The sequence below is a fragment of the Venturia canescens genome, chromosome 3 (genome assembly GCF_019457755.1).
Source record: "Venturia canescens isolate UGA chromosome 3, ASM1945775v1, whole genome shotgun sequence".
Lineage (NCBI taxonomy): Eukaryota > Metazoa > Arthropoda > Insecta > Hymenoptera > Ichneumonidae > Venturia > Venturia canescens.
The window spans coordinates 27,724,197-27,744,059 of record NC_057423.1 but is presented as its reverse complement, the minus strand read 5'-3'; the positions used below and the strand labels follow the sequence as shown (position 1 = coordinate 27,744,059).

Sequence of the window (19,863 nt, the reverse complement as noted above, 5' to 3'; positions counted from 1 at the left end):
TTCGGCTTATAACGTTGGGTTTCACTAAAAAAGACTTATTTTTCGTAAAAATTGAACTGGAAATATTTCGTCACAGGTTTGTTCTTGGACTTTGGCAACTTTTTTCCTTGTACCTTAATATGTTGTGTCAATTAGGAACCAAAGAGCAGGATGGAAAGGGGGTTGGAGGCCGAAATATGATTTTCGGCTTATAACGTTGGTTTCTACGAAAATAGACCTATTTTTCATCCAAATTGTACTGAAAATATTTCGTCACAGGTCTCTCCTTGGACTTTGGCGATTTTTTTCCTTGTACTCTAATATGTTTTGTCAATTAGGAACCAAAGAGCACGGTGAAAAGCAAGTTGTAGGTCGTGATATGATTTTCGGCTTATAACGTTGATTTCTACGAAAAAAGACCTAAATTTCGTCAAAATTGTACTGGAAATATTTCGATAGAGGTTTGTTCTTGGACTTCGGTGATTTTTCTCCTTGTCTTCTAATATGTTTTGTCCATTGGAAACTCAAGAGCTTGTAGCAATGCGTGTTGCGGGCTGAGATATGATTTCCGGCTTATAACGTTAGAAAAAAAAAGGAAAAGAGGAAAGACAGATCAAATTCAAGAAACAACAAATCCAACAGAATTGGTCATGTTTATATGTCGCTTTTGCATTCTGAATCTAGACGTTTTCGTGTCATCCAAAACATGCCCCCGATGAAATATATTTCCAAAATTTGCAAGTGGCCGCGGAGATCCACTTATCTACAGTTTGATAGTTGCAGAAAAAAGGCACCAGTAAAAATTTATTATGTCAAAATTCAAAGAAGTAAAAAAAACTGAGCGTACTTGATTCGACAGAGCAACGGAATTCAAAGACGTTTAAGGTACCTGTATTGCTTGTGGAGGAAAACAATTTCATTTCAGGATAATTTAGAAATAAATTAGGAAATTCAAAAATTTAGCATAGAATTTAGAAAAAGGAAAATTAAGATAATTAGTAAAGCTGAAAACTTTTGTGATGAATTTTTGAAATTACATGTTACGGTTGGAGTAAAAAATTTAAATAATTGGCACACATGCTGCGACACAAAAATATCAAAGTTTGAAGGTATTCGCTCCATACCGCAGTAATACAAACTTTAATACTATTTGAAAAGAAATACTTTAAAACTTGCTGAACAAAGTTCCATTACATATTACCATAAATATAGGGGGTGATACTTAGCACATATACTTATCCACAGAAATTTCCAAGTTCGCAGGTATCTGCTGCAATTCAATGTATTTGCGCAATGAGTTTGGAAGACAGCAATTTCAAATCCATCCATAAATGAGCAACTGAAGACTTTTGTAATGAATTTTTCACTTCATATTTATGTGACGGTGCGAGTCAAAAAATAAAATGAATGGCACAGTATATAAATTTTATAGTTTGCAGATTTTTGCTGTATTTCAATGATCCAAATCTATAGTATTAGAGTGGAAAGTTGTTAGAAGTCATGATGTTACATTAAAATTACATAGCGCACATAACATTCAGAAATTCTGTAGGTTCCCATGATGTTGGCAGGTATTATACTTAATCGCATCCAAAACTGAGCAACTGTACACTTATCGTAATGAATGTTTTCACCAATAATTCCACATTTGCAGTTTGCAGAAAAGGAATACTCAACATACACGTCATTTCATAAGTATTGTTGTCAATATTTGTGTTTGCCTACCGCATTCCGACGATTCAACTTTTCATATTATCAGGAAAAAAAGCATGCAAAGACTTTTTGGAACAAGTTTCAAAATTTATTACTCGACAGACCAGGTGGAAAAAGAATAACTACACTTATATCAAGACCAGAAACGGTTTTGAGAATCTGTTGTACAAAATGTGCGATTGATGATCATAATTGGAAACCTCTTGAATCACGTTACCACAATCAGCATGAAGAAATCGTAGAAAATCATAGGACACATATTAGGCAACCAATTAATAATATGCATCGATCCACTGCAAACCGATGGAGTCAAAACAAGGATCGGAAAGAACAGAGCCATAGTTGAAAAGAAAAAAGACAGCGCAATTGAAAGAGAACAGAAATCAAAATTGTTTCATGTATCTGTGCATTAGTTTCTGAAGACAGTAATTTCAGATCTATTCAGAAATAAGTAGGTGAAGACTTTAGTAATGAATATCTTCGTTAATATATTCCAGTCGGAACCAAAAAGTTAAAAGATTGGCATACCTGCTATTTCACAGAAAGATCAAAGTTCATAGGTACTTGCTACGTACCAGTTATACAGACTTTGGTGCTATAGGGAAAAACACTTCAAAATTACATGAACCACATTTTTGAAACTTATTATGACACATTCAAAAAAAAAGTGACAGATACGATGCATGTTGAAGCAAGCAAAATGCTGTAATTTTGTATGTCTCCTTGGTTATCCGCAGACAATATATTTGATCACATCCAATAATGATCAGGTGTAGACTTGCAGACATGAATTTTTCAACCCACAATGCCAATCGCAAACATGGTCTGGAAATATTCAATATACATGTCACCTAATCACTTTGTCGAACTTTAGAGGTGTTCATTGCATTTCGAAGATACAAATTTTGATATCATGAAAATTAAGCACCCAATGACTTATTGAAATAAATTTCCAAATTTATCATATAACAACTCAAGTGAATATATCTATGCATTTACATGGCCCAAAGATTTTTCAAAACTTGGGTGTATGAACAAGCAATCATGAAGGTTTTTTGTTATAAATATTTCAAATTATCTTGTTGAAATTAATATAAAAAAATAGAAATACGAATATCTCTCGTATTGTCTGGAGAACAAATAGAAATTGGTATGACAATACACTGTAAGCTAAGGAGGTGGAAAAAAGGGACCGGTGAACACAGTCAAACTACATGAAAGAAATTATGACAACAATACATTGAATTACTTGACCAAAGTTTTTTAAAATTTATTTGAATTCGTTTACACACAACCATCCACCTCTTTCTTTAATGTAATTACACAACATAGAATTTCTGTTTGGAAAGAACATTTTAGAGGTTATAATGAACGAACGTTTTTTTTTCTCATTGTTATTATTATTATTATTCAACACTAATTAGTCACGTCATTAATAATATCGATTCCTTCCACTTTTCAATAACCACTTTTATTTTTTTACACTCCGCACGCAACAGCACTCCGGCGGTCATAACCCCAAACGTCAACATGACGCGAAATCTCGCAAATTTGCTATCTATGTATATATTACGATATCGAAGTAGAACAGATAATTCTTAATTTTCACGATACACATTATTCACGTTTTCACTTCTCAATATTTTACTCACTCTCAGTACACTGTATGAGATCAATTAATCCACTTTTGAGGTTTTATTTATTATAGATATTATTGTCGTGAATTGGGCTCGAAAATTATTGAAACTTCTTTTATGAAAAAAATAAAATTGATTATATCCACTGCTATTTCCAATAATGTTTTATTTATTTAAACGAAATTTGCAAATCTTGCACCGTTGATCCACGGGGCTACGATCGCAATCACTTTATAATAACATAACAGACGATAACAGACGGTATACAAGAAAACATTGAGGACTATCAGAAACTTTCTCATCGGCGATTGGTCGAGACGGATAGATTCTCACCGGTGATTGGTTATGATAGGCATCAAAAAGCCCTTGTATGTATCGGTCTGAACCCATATACGGATACGTCAGCTGCGTAAATGTGTTGGTACTTTTTGCATAATCTTGAGCCCGTGCAAAGTTTTTTTTCAGCAATTACGCCACCGATCATGCTGATTTTGGGCGCAATCGAAAGAGAATTTCTTAATTAGCTGAAAGTTCAATTTTCAAATTGCGACATAACTCCTGAGCTTCGCAATTCAAGAAAATGACATGTCGATTTTACCCCCACCACCACGAATCGTTTTATTCAGAGATAATATAGTCTCGGCGAGAGCCTCGGGCCAGCAGACGACAGGGCTGTCAATGTACTTGTCCCGAGACTCTGCCGAGTCTCTTGATATGGATAAATTCACGTGGACATTCAAAACCATGGAGGAATATACCTAGGCGTTAAAAACTATGGAGAAAGTTTCGGATACCTGGATATCCGAAACTATGGAGAAATACACCTGGACATCAGAAACCATGGAGGAATATACCTAGACATCAAAACCCATGGAGAAATTATCCTAGACCACGAAAACCATGGAGAAACATACCTTAGACATCGAAAACTGTGCAGCCGTCGACCTCAACCGCGAAAACCATGAAGAAACATACTTAGATCACGAAAACCATGGAGAAACATACCTGGATATCGAAAACTGTGGAGCCGTCGACCTCGAACGCGAAAGCCATGGAGGAATATACCTAGACATCAAGAATAATAGAGAAATACACTTGGACATTAAAAACTATGGAGATATACACTCTCACATCAGAAACCATGGAGAAACATACCTGGACGACGAAAGCCATGGAGGAATATATCCGGACATAAAATACTATAGGGTCGTCGACCTAGACATACTCGAAAAATCCAGCGGCGTCGACCAGGATTTTATATTTTTTTATTTTTATTATTTATTATTTAATTTTATTTTTATTATTATATTTTTTCATTTTATTATACTATTATTATATTATTCTATATATTGTATAATATAATAATATATTGAATTATACATTAATTATAATATAATAATTATTATAATATATTTTATTATTTATTAATAAATGAAATATATATTATATAATAATACGAGTTATGCGTAAGCCAGGAGCTGGTATTGCCCCCGCTGTCCGCACATTCTCTGTCTCTCTCGCTCGGCAACGCGCAAGAGAGGGGGTAGCCGCTTTCAGCGTACTGTGTGACAGGAGAGCCGAGAAATGTATACCAGGCCTGCAAAGGCCATAAGTCCGAACGTAAACATGCTCAACTTACGCCTCTCTGTCTCTAAGAAATGAAATTTATCGTAAAGCGTTCGGTCTCAATTCTTTAAAGAGACATATCTCGGGAATGGCTGAATGGATTTACTTCCAACAAAGACCAATGGAAAGGGAAAAATCGAAAAAAAATTCTCACCAATTTTTAGATTGTTTAATAATATGGTTTGTCTGCAAGCGCCGTTTGAAAACTCTGTGACGTCAAAAATCGGCATATTCGCGTATATAAGAGTGCGGCAGGGCTCGCGCTGGCTTTTTCTTTACGCGCTGCTGATTTTCCTTTTAATACTTGGCGTCGAGCCGCTACTGCGTCTCTTGATACGTAAAATCCTGAATGTGTTAGTAACTTTTGCATAATCTTAAGCCCGTGCAAAGTTTTTTCTTAGAAATTACGACACCGAGCATGCTGATTTTGGACTCATTCGACAGAGAACTTCTTAATTAGCTAAAAGTTCAACCCTAGGGAAAAAAAAGGTTGGGACAAGTACATTGATGGTCCCTCGTTTGCTGATAATTCCACCCATAAAAAAAACTTTAAAAAAAAATTTTTTTTAATTGTAAAAAAAATTATTTCATAAAAAAAATACAGAACAATTCGAAAAAAATTTTACAAATCTTGAAAAAACGTTATATTAAAAAAAAACTAATCTGCATCTATTTTTTAAAGTGTCAAAAGAATCAAATAACAAGTAAAAAATAATAAACCGAAAAATCGCCCTTGAAATCATTTTGGAAACCGATGCCTCATTCTTCTTATTTGATTCGAACAGCTAAATCAACTGAAAAAAACTCCATCTAATTTACGTGCGGCATTAAAATTTATTATATTAATTCGAGGCCAAGTATTTTCTAATGAATTCAAAAAAGTTACCATTTGAATTACGTGCAGCATTAAAATTTATGATATCAATCGGTGGACAAGTAACTCCAAATTTTGACATTATTAAATTCTTCTAAGAAGATTTTAAATGCAAAAAAATCACATGAAAGCTAGTCATTTCTTACTCTATGGTGGCAGAGACTTATAAGAAAATCGACTCTTCTCAGACTTTCAGGATCCTCTGGTATTATTCACAAAATTCGACGTCGATTGGATCGATACAAATTATGTTTAAATATGTGTTAAAAGTACTTGTCCGGCCCATCACTTTCCGTTTAAATTGTTTATCCAAATAAAAGTCAGAGCTTGTCTAGAACTGATGGATCACAAGTATTCATGCAGAGGGAATTGAGAAAATTATCTTCAAGTAATTTTTACTTAATTGCACTAATTTAATAAAAAACGGAAACAAATTATTCCGCAATATAGAAGGGATATTATTGTGCATCGATAAATGAAAAAAATTGTACATAATGTATATGTTCAAGTTTCCAAAATAACTCTGCAGTTTACATTCGATGCGGGAAATTTTTACTTCCCACTTATTCTTCCAGCGAACGAGTTCCATTCGGAATAAGAGAACTAACCTATACTATTATTAAAAACATAAAATTAATAATGAATCGCATTTCAACAAACTTTTAACGAGATTCTGCCGTGCCATTTCGTTTTTTTATGATTGATTCTTTATTGAATGAATAGTGATGGGCCGGACAAGTACTTTTAACACATATTTAAACATAATTTGTATCGATCCAATCGACGTCGAATTTTGTGAATAATACCAGAGGATCCTGAAAGTCTGAGAAGAGTCGATTTTCTTATAAGTCTCTGCCACCATAGAGTAAGAAATGACTAGCTTTCATGTGATTTTTTTGGATTTAAAAGCTTCTTGGAAGAATTTAATAATGTCAAAATTTGGAGTTACTAATAAAATACTTATCCACCGATTGATATCATATATTTTAATGCTGCACGTAATTCAAGTGGTAACTTTTTTCAATTCATTAGAAAATACTTGGCCTCGAATTAATATAATAAATTTTAATGCCGCACGTAAATTAGATGAAATTTTTTTCAGTTGATTTAGCTGTCCGAATCTAATAAGAAGAATGAGGCATCGGTTTCCAAAATGATTTCAAGACCGATTTTTCGGTTTTTTATTTTTTACTTGTTATTTGATTCTTTTGACACTTAGAAAAATAGATACAGATTAGTTTTTGCTTTAATATTTTTTTTCAAGATTTGTAAAATTTTTTTCGAATTGTTCTGTATTTTTTTTTATGAAATAATTTTTTTTACAATTAAAAAAAATTTTTTTTTAAAGTTTTTTTTATGGGTGGAATTATCAGCAAACGAGGGACCATCAATGTACTTGTCCCAACCTTTTTTTTCCCTAGGGGAAGTTTATGGTTTGATATCACGTCTTTTTTCTCAAAAGATCCTTATTTATGTTCAGATGACTGTAAGATTTTAGTTTAAATTTCTATGAATTGTTTATAATTTTCGGCGTATAACGTTGGTTTTCACGAAAAAAGACCTATTTTTCGTCGAAATTGTACTGAAAATATTTCGATAGAGGTTTAGTCTTGGACTTTTGTGATTTTCCTCCTTGTCTTCTAATATGTTTCGTCCATTGGGAACTCAAGAGCATGGAGCAATGCGTGTTGCGGGCCGAGATATGATTTTCGGCTGATAACGTTAGGAAAAAGAAAGGAAAAGAGGAAATATAGATCAAATTCAAGACACAACAAATCCAACAGAATTGGCCCTTTTTAAATGTTGCTTTTGCATTCTGAATCTAGACATTTTCGTGTCATTCAAAACGTGTCCCCGATGAAATATATTTCCAAAGTTTGCAAGTGGCCGCTGAGATCCAATTATCCAGTTTGATAGTTGCTGAAAAAAGGCACCCGGAAACATTTATTATGTCAGAACTCAAAGAAGCAAAAAAAACTGAGCGTACTTAATTCAACAGAGCAACCGAATTCAAAGACGTTTAAGGTATCTACATTTGTTTTGGCGAAAAACAATTTCAGGAGAATTCATTAATGAATTTAAAAGTTTAAAAACTCAGAATAAAATAGAAAACGGAAAATTTAGGAATTTAGAGAAGCTGAAGACGTTTGTGATGAATTTTTGAGATTACATGTTACGGTTGGAGTAAAGAATTTAAATGATTGGCACACATGCTGCGACACAAAAATATGAAAGTTTGGAGGTATTCGCTTCATACCGCAGTAATACAAACTTCAATAGTATTTAAAAAGAAATACTTTAAAACTTACTAAACCAAGTTCTATTACTCATTCTCATAATCAAAGATAGGGGGTGATACTTAACACACATATTTATGCACAGAAATTTCAGAGTTCGCAGGTATCTGCTGCGATTCAATGTATCTGCGCAATAAATTTTGAAGACAGCAATTTAAAATCTATCCATAAATGAGCAACTGAAGACTTCTGTGCTGAGTGTTTACTTCATATATATGTTACAGTTAGTTTTAAAAAGTAAAATGCGTGACACAGTATATCAATTTTAGAATTCGCAGATTTTTGCTGTATTTCAATAATCCAAATCTATAGTATTATAGAGAAAAGTTGGTAAAAGTCATGATGTTATGTTGAAATTACATAGCGAACATTGTATTCAGAAATTCTGTATGTTCCCATGGATGTTAGCAGGCATTATATTTGATCGCATCCAAAACTGAGCAACTGTAGACTTAGCGTAATGAATCTTTTCACTAATAATTCCACATTTGTAGTTTGCAAAGTGAGAATACTCAATATTACCATAATTAAAGATAGGAGGTGATACTTAGCACATATATTTATCCACAGAAATTTTAAAGTTCGCAGCTATCTGCTGCAATTCAATGTATCTGCGCAATGAGTTTGGAAAACAGCAATTTCAAATCAAATTTCAAAGCATAAATGAGCAACTGAAGACTTTTCTAATGAATTTTTCACTTCATATTTATGTTGCAGTGAGAGTCAAAAAGTAAAATGAATGGCAAAGTATATAAATTTTATAGTTTGCAGATTTTTGCTGTATCAAGAGACTCGGTAGAGTCTCGGGACAAGTACATTGACAGCTCTGTCGTCTGCTGGCCCGAGGCTCTCGCCGAGACTATAATATCTCTGAATAAAACGATTCGTGGTAGTGGGGGTAAAATCGAAATGTTATTTTGTAGAATAATGAAACTCAGGGGTCATTTCGCAACTTGAAAATTGAAGTTTAAGCCAATTATTAAATTCTCTTTCGATTGCGCCCAAAATCAGCATGATCGGTGGCGTAATTGCTGAGAAAAAACTTTGCACAGGCCTAAGATTATGCAAAAGTTACTAACACACTTCTGAACTAGAGGTATCTGTATACGCGTTCTGACCGACACATATAAGAGCATTTTGATGCCCTTTATAGCCAATCCGCACCGAGAAAATACCGATTTCAACCAATCACCGGTTAGAGAACTTCTCGTTGGTCCTGCGTTTGGCTTCACATCGTCGGTTCCGTGGCACATCGTTTCACACAGTTTCACAGTTCACAGTCACATCACTCACAGTCACACGAACTTGTAATCACAGTTTTTACTGAGACTTAACAGTGGTAAATAAAAAAAAATTCGTAATAAGTTTTGGCATAGCCAAGTGCGAGACGTGCGAGCAGCAGCGATGAATTGTTTGTTAATTGAATTGAATCGATGTATGATAGTTTTTCATTGTTAATATATAATAACTGCAGTGCTCCAAATATGTGAACAATGCTAGTGATGGATTATGAAAAAAATGAGAAAGAATACATATGTTTTTCATATTTTTCCCGTGATTCACGTAATAAAATAAATCGATCTTTCCCGTGATTCACGTAATAAAATAAATCGAAATATAACCTCGCTCGACGGTGGATTCCGTTTATATAAAATAAACAAACAATGTGCCAAACATGTGAAGTGTGCTATAGTGTTTCATGGATTATGCGAAAACCAATCATTGTGGAAATACGATCTCTAATTAACAACATCGGTAAGAATACGTATATATTTTTCATTATTCTTTCCCATGAATTAATCAAAATAGCATTAACTATCATTATTTTATAATTTATTTGAGTTTTTAATCTCGCTCGACAGTGGAGTTACATTTCGCTTATTTCTGTTTACTCCTCATGCCCATTGTTGATAAATCATCATTTTTCATATCATCGTTACTTAATTTATCTCATTGTTAACCGAAATCAAAATATATGACCTCATTATCTGGTAGGTTATAACTTCGCTTGCCGGTGAAGTTACATTTTCATCCTTTTATCAGCTACAGCATACATAATTTATATACAAACCTTTTTTTGATCAATCAATTAACATAAAATCTCAACATGGTATCTCACCAAAAATCTACCAAAAATTTAGTCATATTCAGCGGTTCACAAAAAACGATTCTCAATAGTAGTCATTTTGGAACGAAGTGTTTTTCTGACCCAATTTATATTAGGGGTTTGCGATATTATAAATATACATTATTGTGACATAAGCCAGAGTTAGATTTCCTGAATTTGTTTCTATGATGTTGGCAAATTTTCATTTGATCTTGATATACTAATGGTTTTTATGTATATTGAAATCATCTAGACCTGTTTAGATATCTCGAGGTTCTGTAGGAAATAATCGATTTTAATCTATTATAATGTCCATTAGATCGAAGAGACCATTCTGATAACTGTTCATTGCATCATAACTCATATGTTTTTTTCTTTTGTAGATATGGAAGAATTTGAAAAAGACGATCTGAAAAACCAACAATGATTGATGATATACTGAGCGAAGCAGTAAGCAAAATAGTACACCGATCCCTTGTTTCGGGGTGAACTCCAGAAAATCCACATTTGTTTGAAGCAGAAGTAGATTTTGACCCACAAATAAAAGCATTTTGGTTTGCAGGTGGACTTGAAACACCCGAATGTGTTAAACTATTGAGACGCACAGCGGCGTATAAAAATTGCAAGAAACTGAATAGAAGACCGGACGATTATCCAGATTCCATGCGACAGAGGTTTCCAGTTCATCGGAGATCCAAATTTTCAATTAAGGAACAACATACCTTTGCCTGAAATAATACTTTTGTCAGAATCAGAAAATCCAGCGTTTGATGTGCTCGTATTATGTGCTTCGAATTATCGGGACGAAAGAAGACAAGGTATTAATATTTCTGGCTTTTGGCCCAGGGATAAAAGTGAATATGGCTTTATTTCTTACCACAATAAAAGCAGAAATTTGATATCTCGATCAGATGTATGATAATATTCCTGATGCTCCCAGAGCTCAAGTTGTTCTGGGCTCGTGGGGATGGCTCTTAGCTCAAGCTTGCAAATTTGGTAATTACTACTTCACGAAATAGTACGTTTTTGCAAGCAATCAAATGTCTTTTGGAGGAATGTGGAGAGAATGTTGCTAGAAAATTTCACAAATACTCTGTTGAATCATAAGCAAACACGAAAAGTCATTTCCTCACCCTAGATAGAGTTGCTAGATGTAGATGCACTTGTGAAAATCTTGTATTATGTCGAGTCTCCTAAATTCACAATATTCGCTTGCTACATTTTTAGAAAGCTTGTTCATCCGTATCTGAATTTTGAAGCTATTGGATGACAATAATTTTTTCAGATAAAAATAAATGAAACATTTAGAACATTTTTATAAAAATTAAGATTTCTTGAATGAAAAACTGTTGGGATAGAGTACTATACTATTTGACGTAAATACACGAATCGTATTGAAAAATTTTTATGAAACAAATTGAATGTTTCAGTTTTCACTTGTCAGTTAAAGAATCGATGCAGCGATAAAAATTACGTGAGAAAAATAATTATATTAAAAGAAAAAAATCACCTAAACTAGTAGAATCTTTATAGTTAATATTTTGTTATAATTATGGCATTTTTGTAGTAGTTTTTCTTTAATGATACCAGGTGAACACCATTCTCATGCATAGTAGGCACAACGACGAGAATCCTCGACGAAATATCTGCTGGATGTCTGAACCGATGAAGTTGTCTAACAAAATTGAAAATGAATTAGTGCACGGGCTCAACGAAAAAGTTCTCGAGCATCTTATCAAATTTTACGTGAATCAACCACGCGAAAAGAGAAGGCGTGCAAGCAAATAAAGCCCTATCTATAACATGGCGAGGGACTCGTTTTTTTAGTATTGTTGGCGATATGAAAAGGGTCCGGCTCGAAGAAAATTTCAAATATTTGCTAACAGACCTCGTCACAGGTTCGTTCTATTTTTTTTTTTTCTTAACAAGCTATGTTCCACGTAAAAGTATTGAACGCCCACGTAAAAGAACCAAAATAATATTTTTTCTCGGCAACAAGCTTTTTTCGAACAATTATTCAGAAATCTATAAAAATTAAGCCTTTTCAGAAATTTCGACGACGCTGAAGTTTGCAACGTTCGAGTCCAACGAAATGAACGTAAAAAATATTTACAATTCACGAATTTTTTATGTCACGGAGTGTCGGTGCAACTTGAAAAACTACGTATTGCAAATTCGGCAGGAAACGAAATTGGAGAATTACTGTAATTATTGGAGGGTTTTTGAGATCATTTCGTTGGACTCCAACGTTGCAAACTTCAGCGTCATAAATTTCGTAGGGATTCATATTAAACAATTTATTATTACAACAATGAACGTAATATGTCCTCACGTAAATAATCAATTTTTTTCACAGCAAAGATATGTTGAGTGGTTTATTAACTAAATTTTGTTGATCATTGATGAGTTCTAATGAATATTGTTTTCAAATGAAGGCCCGCACTGGAGATTCACCAGTAGAAGATATATTTATGCGAAGACACAAAACAAGATTTGGCATTCAATCGTATATGCGACGACTTGACGACCACTGTTTGAAGTATATTCCAAGAGCTGTGCGAAGAGACAAGCACAATCCAAAATGGGAAAAGACTTACTATCCATGATAAATAAGGAAATATTTATATGTAGAATTTTTATTTAACCAAACACAAACAAAAACAATTTTAATCATTTTAAAATCTTCCACTATCATCGGACTTAATCCAAATCCAGGAAATTCAAATTGATTGCACTAACTAATACGCTAAGCAGAGACGGTGTTTATAAAAGATATTTTGATTGTTCATCTCTTGTAAATAATTGTTTGTATCGAAGAGGGCGATAAATCATTTATTTTAAAATATTTCCTTGCTCAGGATCTATTGTAACAGTTTGGGTATACTGAGCCCAGTACAATTATTATTTTATCATATACTTTCATTTCAAAATTTTTCCTCTTCGTGTGATTTGCATCGATCCACCTCTGCGTCTCTTGATTTACGGTGAAAAATTTTATAATTATAATCGAGGAAAAGGTTTATTTTTCATTTATCACTTGAATAAAAAATTCTCTTATTTTTCTTTTTCGCATGTTAATTACTTATGTTTCGCTATTTGTGTATTCGTTCAATCGAATTGAATTCAATTTCATTAATCAAATAAAACTAAAACAAAATTGGTTTGCGTTCAAAGATTTTTCATTTCTCAAAGACGCTTAAACGTCTACATTCTATTATCTGTTGTGTATTATTTGTTATCTATTAAGCAACTCGCGATCCGTATTTCGTATTACTTTGTTGTTACTTTCATTTTCGAGAAAAATGATCCAAATTCAAATTCCTCCGAAAAGAAAGAGGAATTCAGAATTTAATGAGATGTAATTTGAAGAAGAAAAATAAACTACTATAGCTGTAGGAAAAAATCTCTATTGCCCTGGAGAAAAACCAAGGCAATGTTTTTTCACTTCCAATTTCGTGAAAAAACGAGTTTTAATTGTGAAATAAATTGGATGTCACAAGCCGATTCATATATCGGCTAACGATCGAGATACTCTCATACTTTTTAGTTCCAAAAAGGCAAAAGAAACTACGATTACAGAAAAAAATCCTCATTGTCCGAGACATAAGCCAAGACAACGTTTTTTTTTCATTTCAAATTCCATGAAAAAATGATCCGGAAATTGAATGTTATGCGACGCGATATCTCGGTTTCAATTCCTCGTGAATCCAGAAGTAACCATTTGAGGATTTGGGGGGTTGAGAGGATAGACCGAAGATCGTTTTTTCAATTTCAAGGATAAGGGGAGTTTCTTTTCTAAGGAGTTAAGTATAATAATTTCAAGGACAAAGGGAGTGTCTTTTTCCAAGTTAGTATTATTATATATAATATAAAAAACTCGTTTGTTGTTGATTCATAATTTTATGCAAATGCGTAAAATTGCATGACATTGAGCGATTATTTTACGCAAAATAAATCAAGTTATTTTATTTACTTGCAAATGTTGAACCGTAAAACCTAAGCTCTCTGTCATGAACCTTAATTCATATCCTTTTCGATTTTAATGGTCACGGTCGCGCAGAGAGAGCCTTATTTTTCGGAATAAAATGATGATGGGGAGTAATCGATAAAAATTATGAAAAAAAAATTTAAGAGACGCGGCAACGCGGCTCGACGCCAAGTATTAAAAGCCTGCATTACGTGAGTCTGCTGCACTCTACTATATGCGAATATGCTGGCTTTTTGGCTTCTATTTAATAACGCAATATTTACAAGAGACTCGGTAGAGTCTAGTAACGATTCGCGGTGGTGGGGGTAAAATCGGCATGTCATTTTGTTCAATTACGAAATTCATGAGTCATTGTATTATTAAATTCTCTTTCGATTGCGCCTAAAATCAGCATGATCAGTGGCGTACATGGGCTTAAAATTATGCACAAGTTACTAAACACATTTTTTGACGTGTCTGTATATAATACCATCAAAGGCCTCATGTCCCTGGGGCTAACTTCACGGCGGTGTCGTGGACTGACGTCACCCAGCACCTCCACCTCGTCGCTATATAACCGTGATAGTTTGAAAAAGGGTTATGTTGTTTTGACAGTGCGAAGATCGGGATGTGTGTATCGTGTGTTGGATGAATTCGTAGTGATCAGTTAATTGTGTCGTTCTATTCTATCGTGAGCTGTTTCTAAACATAGATTTATTTGAATGAAACGACAGATGAAAAAAAAAATTATATTGAAAATGAAGAAAATGGCATCGACGGTCATCTCATCTTCTACGTCAAAAATGTTCTCAACAGATCTAAAATCTGAATCAGACTCCATATGAAAAAACAATTTGTGAAATTCATGTACACTTCGAAAAGTGCATTTCCACTCGTCTGAGGAAAAATCAATTGCGATATTTTGGTGAGAAAAGAAGTGTTCGTACGTTCGAAAAATCAATGCGGCTGATCGATCGACATCGAAAATACACAATTTCGTTCCCAGATTCATACGCACTCAACGTTAAAAAGGTACAATTTTATTCAATAACTAGCCTTCATTCAATAAAATATAAATTTGCAAAAGTTAGAGAAAAAAATCAAAAATAAATCATTGGCTAAAATTTTGAACCTCAAAACTTTTCAATACTTAATAGAATCTATCATATCATACCGAAAGGTCCTAATCCACTGATTCTGATTCTGTTCATATTTATCATACCAAAGGGTCTTAATCCACTAATTCTGATTCTGTACTCAACATTGAATGTTCTAAATATGATATATGAATGTCCTTTGCAATGATTTATCGGAAGCTGACATTCATTGTGTAGCTGGTTGGAATAGCCGGCCTGACAAATGTATCGTGGCAAAGTATTTTTAAAATCACAATTTTGGTGGTGTTAAACAAATAATAACTCATGAATTTATAGGCTGACATCTACAATGATCGGCAAGTATTGGTGTTTCCGTGCTCAGATACCTTATTCAGTTTATTTATCAAGAAGGGCATAGAAAATTGCTTAATTTTGATCATCTCGCACACCTGGTTATCGATGGCTTGGACTTCATTCTAGGTAAATATTACACTTCGGTGATTTATTCCAATACAAATGTCCTGTGCAATGATTTATTATTGGCAGCGTATACCGATATTCATTGTGTAGGTGGTTGGAATGGTCATTCCAACAAATCTATCGTAAACATCAATTTTCTTGCAAAAGTTAACAAAAATATTTTGTAGAATCTAAGGTACCCATTGAAGAAAGGCCGGATCTTTTGATGCGTATACTAATCACATCAAGCCTGACAGTTCGCTGTTTTTCATTCAAGGAAATGTACAAGATTTTGTACAATTGCGGCAGAATGACATAATCGTGCAAGTTTCTCGATCCAATAACCGCAGACTGATTATTGAATTCAGACAATTCGGATCGATGTTTCAACGGCCTGGTAACCATTTTATTAATCATTTCTCCATAGAAACATACTAGAACATTAAAACCAAAAGTTAAATCATTATTCAATTGGCAGATTGCAGAATTTTCCTGAAGGCCAATTTTTGTTACAATTAAATGTAAAAAGTCTTATATTGGAAGCATGTAGTTCAATATTGTTGGAAACTTTTCAACTTTTTTTATGTTTTGTAATAAAATCAAGCAGTATTTTTACCTTGCACAATATATCAATTCAAATGACCCTGCAAAAGACAAAACAATTGTTTTGTCATTTTCGAATACCGAATTTGAATAAAATTTACAGATGTTGAAAAAATTCTGTCTTTGCTTGCCCGTATGAATCTCAGTGGTTTGGGCGTAATTCTCATATCCCTCCCAGAGTTATCGCAAGTAATTCAGGAAGAAATGATTCAATTAGAGAGTATAGCATATTCTCTAGTTGGAAAAAAATCCAATTTTTACGTTGAATGTGGATTTAAATTTATCTTTAAATAAATTTTAGGTTCTGGAATTAAGCAAGGCTAAAAAAATGAGTACCAGCACAGCCGTTTTGGAGCACTGTGAAAATTCCATAGATCGACTAGTATCGTCTTAGCGAAAACTAGGAGTAACGCAAATTCAGGTAAAAAACTGTCAAAAAAATCCCTTTTTCTGTTAAATAAACAACGTCACTTTAATTCTCACGACGACAGCTATGTAATTAGTGTTCGAATGGCATTTGTTCCTATGAATGGAAATCTAATATTATCAGCTGTTTATTGTCAATTGGGATGAAGATCTTGGCACATTTCTCAAAAGAGCCACATTTCTACTGAATTTTACATAAAAAAAAGTGATATTTTCAAAAATATTGCATTTCGATGGTACAACGTTGCGGAGGATAAGATGTGTTCATTTTGTCTCTTGATTCAACGTGGTTTTCCATTTTCTCAACTGACCATTCGGGAAAAATGAAAAAAATTTGTTTCTATGATTCAACTTCAGTATTTAAAAAAACATTTTTCACATAAAATTTCATATATGTAAGAAAAGTGCGAAAAATCAAATTAAAGAATAATTACATTTTTCTATTTCCCGAGATTATACATTTTCAAGTATTTCCAAATGAGTTATTTCGAAAAAGTTCAAATCCATTTTTTCAACTGAACATTAGGGAGAAATGAAAAAAAATTGTTTCTATAATTGAACTTTTTTGTATTTAAAGAAACATTTTTCACATAAAATTTGATATATGTAAGAAAAGTGCGGAAAATCAAATTAAAGAATAACATTTTTTTATTTCCCAGAATTTTATTTTGAAGTATTTCCAAACGAGTTATTTCGATTTAATCCATTTTTTCAACTGATCATAAGGGAAAAATGAAAAATAATTGTTTGTATAATTCAACTTTTTTATTTAAAAAGACATTCTCAACGGTCCAGATCGACGATAACATGCGTCAGAAAACAAAACAATTGTGCTACGGTATGATTTACGGTATGGGGACGAGGACTCTTGCGGAAACTATTGCTATTACCGAACGAGAAGCTAAGATAGTTTTGGAATCATTCATGGGCGCTTTTATCCAGAAATCTGTCAATGGCTAACTCGAGTGATTGAGCAAACTTGTACCGACGGTTACGTAACAACTTTGATGTCACGTCGCAGATTTCTTCCGGCGCTCAAAAAAGAAAAATCCAGTAAAAGATGTAAGGGGCAGCAATTTTTTCATTATGATTTTTTCATGAAATTTGAACAGCTAACAAACATTTTTTCAAAATAATTTCTGTTATATCTGCAGTGTAATATTTAACAGGCGCCAGCATTTCTATGGAGGAAATGTCAGTAAATCAAGTTGAGGCTAAAGAGAATCAGCTTTGATTTGTAGCAGCGGCTTCCATGGTGAAGGCCAAGAACTACATACAAAGCGGTATATTGAACAATTTTTTCCATCCAGCGGAACAATCATCCTGAGCGCTGCAATTTGGACACTCAGGTGAATCAAGCCATCACTAAAATGTCAAGAATATCTTTTGGAAAAGGCAATAGTTTTCAAACAAATATAATATTCTACTTTTTATTCTTTTTCTTCGAAAAGAAAAAAAATTGATATCCAAAATACGCAAGCATGTTTACAGATGAAATCGCAGTGGATGAATTTGATGCTGAAGAGAATTCAACTTTGATTGCAGCAGCGGCTTTCATGGTATAAAAGCGAAGAACTCGAAAGTGGTGGATTGAACAATTTTTCCTATCCAGCAGAACAAATCAATCCTGAGTGCTGCAATTTTAAACCCTCAAGTGAATCAAGTCTTCGTTAGAATGTTCAAAAGAAATTTTGGAAAAGGTAAAAGTGAAAAAAATAAAGTGCGTATGAAGAAATTTGTAGGAAAAAGGAATCGGAAATAGCACCGGTCTTGAACAGTTCATTGACGGAGCTATACTTTAGTAAGAAATAAATTTAAAAAAACATCTTTATAGAATATAATTCTTTTATTGAAACTTTTCATTGACCACCTTGCTCACCATGGCCACCCTGGTGCCACGGCCACGCCAATTCCCACGACGACCCCACGCCCTACGATCTCGTCTGGCTCGTAATGCTTGCCTGGCCAAAGCTTGCGAGGCGAGCATTTGTAGGCGCTGTAAGTACTCGAGTTGTAAATTCTCGAGAGCTCTCCAGCCAGCTCGAGTGCCTCGCCCTGGAATAGTTAACAATTTTCATAAATCGGAGCCGAAAAGAAAAGGAATTAATGATCCCGAGCTCGTTTTACTTACGATTCATGGGTCTATTATTGTCCTCCTGCGGGCCAGGTGCCTGCCTCGCAGCAGATGCTGGTGGCACTGGTGGATCCTGTGATGGAACTTCCACTTCTTCATTATTACCGCCATCAGCGACATTGAGCTCCTGAACCTCAGCGGCATTTAAGTTTTCCATTTTCTACAATTGAAAAAAAAAATCATTTCAATTTGCCAGTTATTTCTTACAATTACGGTAATAACACCGAACATTTTAATTTATTAACCATCAGTAAATAAAAACACCATTTGCAAACCCCAAAAGTGAAAAAATATTTACGTCTTTTCTCAGCAACAGGTGATCGTCGAATGATCGTTTTCTTGTCAACGGTTAAATGTTTAACTGTTTAAACAAAATTAACTCTTTCTTTCACGAGATGGCAGTACTTTCGACGATTGTCTGTGACGCCACTAGATAGCAGTAAAAAAAAAATTAGGCCGAAATCCCCAATGTTGTTTTATTATCCACATTTGCATGACAAATGAAGCAAAACGATAGTTTTGGAATAATTCATACTTTGCGAGTTATATGGGACACTTACATTTCCATTTGTAATGTGTTCAAAAGGAGCAGTAGCAGCTTCGCTTATGAGTTTGACGTCAGCTGAGGGCGTTTGGGGTTTACTACAATTCTAACATCAACCACAGCGGGTGCTTTAACTTTTTCATATTATAATCATTTATAAAAAAAAATGTAATCTCGAACCTGAGACCATAGATTTCACGGCCAAGCGCGTTACAACGAGGCTATCATTTAACTGTAGTTTTGTAATGATAAATATTCTATTCAATCTCAACCTTCAATTTTTTTTTATGGAGACCCAGTTGAACATAATATTTGGTCGTTGTCATAGCCTGCCCTTCTACCACCCCACCAAAAATTATTGAAACCCCCGATTCATGTGTCTGAGGGTTTTTTTGTTCTA

The 19,863-nt window shown here is 33.8% G+C and overlaps 2 long non-coding RNA genes across 3 annotated transcripts; both read left to right on the top strand.

Annotated features, from left to right (window-relative positions):
• The first annotated feature begins 14,830 nt into the window (after nucleotides 1-14,830).
• On the top strand, nucleotides 14,831-16,139 carry LOC122407681 (uncharacterized). Its single transcript, XR_006260253.1, has 3 exons — nucleotides 14,831-15,232; nucleotides 15,634-15,777; nucleotides 15,945-16,139. It is a non-coding gene; the product is annotated as an uncharacterized lncRNA (long non-coding RNA).
• Nucleotides 16,140-16,668: 529 nt separating this feature from the next.
• LOC122407680 (uncharacterized) lies at nucleotides 16,669-18,564 on the top strand. Of its 2 annotated transcripts, none has more exons than XR_006260252.1 (3): nucleotides 16,669-16,780; nucleotides 17,563-17,847; nucleotides 17,955-18,564. It is a non-coding gene; the product is annotated as an uncharacterized lncRNA (long non-coding RNA). The 2 variants fall into 2 exon arrangements; XR_006260251.1 differs by having other exon boundaries at nucleotides 17,940-18,564.
• The last annotated feature ends 1,299 nt before the right edge of the window (nucleotides 18,565-19,863 follow it).